This window comes from Clupea harengus, chromosome 18, assembly GCF_900700415.2.
Source record: "Clupea harengus chromosome 18, Ch_v2.0.2, whole genome shotgun sequence".
NCBI classification, from domain to species: Eukaryota; Metazoa; Chordata; class Actinopteri; order Clupeiformes; family Clupeidae; genus Clupea; species Clupea harengus.
Genome location: NC_045169.1, coordinates 19161061 through 19163560, shown reverse-complemented (window position 1 = coordinate 19163560; position 2500 = coordinate 19161061). Strand labels below are relative to the sequence as shown.

The window sequence follows — 2500 nt, the reverse complement described above, 5'->3', positions numbered from 1 at the left end:
TTAAACTGAGGCAGGAGCTGCGATCTGACGAAGAGCCACTGCAGACACACACACACACACACACACACACACACACACACACACACACACACAGTTGCATGCAGGCAAACAGTATTTTCATGCACATGTACACACATATCACAGTTCTACACAAAACACACACACACACACACACACACACACACACACACACACTCTCACACACACACACACTTACACATGCATGCAAAATGAAGCCAGACACTAGTAGCCTGTGTTTATTATCAAAGCACAGACCAGCGAGGCAGACATGGATCACGTGCAGTGCAAAGTGTGTGTGTTCGCGGTGGAGGCTGATTTTGTACTTATGTCCTTAAGGAGGCAACTGTTACCCAGAAAGCACCTCTGGCCCGGGGCTGATCTATTCCACACTTGGCTGCTATCTAAGACTTATTAATGAAGAGGCGGAATGAGAAAATACACACACACACACACACACACATACTCTTTCATATACACACACAAACACACACACACGCACAGTCTCCCGTTTTCTCTCTCTCACACACACACACACACACACATCTGAGCTAAGACTGGCGGACTCTCAGGCAGATATTAAAGTCTTAAGTTACTGCGCCCGTTTCGTTCCAGAAGGAACTCGCCATTTGTTTTCTCTGTGACGGGGGCGTGTGCGTTCCCCATCCTCCCCTGACCGCTCGCTGCTCTGCAACGGCACGAGGAACCGCGGCTAGGCGCCGGCAGTGGGCCAGAGCTGGGCCAGAGCTGGGCCAGAGCCAGCTGACATTCGGGACACGGACAAGGGAGCTGTTTGTTTATTTTGCTTACTATTTGCGTGTGCATACTTTGTTTGTTTACAGCCGTTTTCCTGCCTTTTTCTCTATTTGGCGCCGTAAATGGCTGTTTACTGCAGCAGATTGTGTGTGTGTGTGTGTGTGTGTGTGTCTGTGTGTGTGTGTGTGTGTGTGTGTGTGTCTGTGTGTGTGTGTGTGTGTGTGTGTGTGTGTGTGTGGTGTGTGTGTGTGTGTGTGTGTGTGTGTGTGTCTGTGTGTGTGTGTGTGTGTGTGTGTCTGTGTGTGTGTGTGTGTGTGTGTGTGTGTGTGGTGTGTGTGTGTATGTGTGTGTGTGTGTGTGTGTGTGTGTGTGTGTGTGTGTGTGTGTATGTGCAGTTTTCATGGACCACGGAGCTGTCAGTGTGGATTTAAAAAGGAATAAAACTAAACTAGGACAAGACAGAAAAAAAACATGATTACAGCGAAAAAAAACAAAACAGAAACACTTTCCCCTCCCCTACGTCGTTATTTCGTTTTAATGAGGACGGACAAAAACTTTACGCCACTCTGAAAATGGACCGATATGCCGTAAATTTCGTGACCACTTTGAGGCAGCGCTATCAGCGACTTTCCCGCCGTGATGCTAAGCAGGCCTAACGAGAACCACATTAACGCTCTGTTCAAGACCGCACCGCACCGCCGCACCAGCAGTCCCATCAGAACAGCGCTGACCCTTATCTCAGGTTGGACTATGACCACATACACACACACACACACACACACACACACACACACACACACACACACCCACACACATACAGCGTGCAGGTTGCCAAAAATGTATAGGGGGATTTGATGAGTTCCATATGCCAAATTCAGCTTTTTTATGCTCAGGCTGGTTTGCTTCAGGGAGATGAAGCGCAGAGGGGGGGTCGGGGGTCGGAGGGGGGGGGGGGGGTGAAGAAGGAAATCAAGAGAGAGATGAGGGGAAGTCAGAGAGGAGAGAAGAGGTGTTCAGACCAGCAGGATGTCTGCGCTCGACCCCCCCCAGCCCCCCTGCCACTTTCCCTGTGTGCAATTATGTCACATTACACAGCGAAGGCCCACACCACAGCTCAGCTCAGCTCAGCTCTGACAGATGGAGCACAGGAGAGCAGGCCAAGAAACACACAGCAACGCTATCAAGAGACAGACACAGAGGGAGGAGAGAGAGGTAGAGGGAGAAAGAGAGAGAGAGAGAAGGGAGAGAGAGAGAGAGGAGGGAGAGAGAGAGAGAGAGAGAGAGAGAGGGGAGGAAAAAGGAGGCTATAAAACCGCCAGACATGGAGTGTGTGTGTGTGTGTGTGTGTGTGTGTGTGTGTGTGTGTGTGTGTGTGTGTGTGTGTGTGTGTGTGTGTGTTGGCAGGTATAAATATGAAGTGATGGGGGCTTAGGGGGAGGGAGAAGAGTGTACTGAGACAGGGAGTGGAGGTAAAATGGAGGTTTGGAAGGGCTGAGTGTGTGCTGCTGATGTGAGGGGTGTAGAGGGGGAGGGGGGGGACTTTGGGGGTCTGGAATCGAGTGAGACGGGGGGGACTAGAACTCCATTTTATGGAAACACGGCCAGGATACCATCCAACTGTGTGGACATTCAGCGATGATTGACTGGGTTTGGTTGACGAGACCCAGGCTCACCAGACAGACAGTTACAGCTCTAAAGCCCCAGGATCACGCTGCTGATGTCCACA

The 2500-nt window shown here is 50.7% G+C and overlaps 1 protein-coding gene across 1 annotated transcript in view; it reads left to right on the top strand.

Moving 5' to 3' along the window:
* tnfsf10l (TNF superfamily member 10, like) overlaps nucleotides 1–2500 on the top strand; it is a 12559-nt gene that overhangs the window by 5718 nt on the left and 4341 nt on the right. The gene's annotated exons all lie outside the window — the stretch shown is intronic.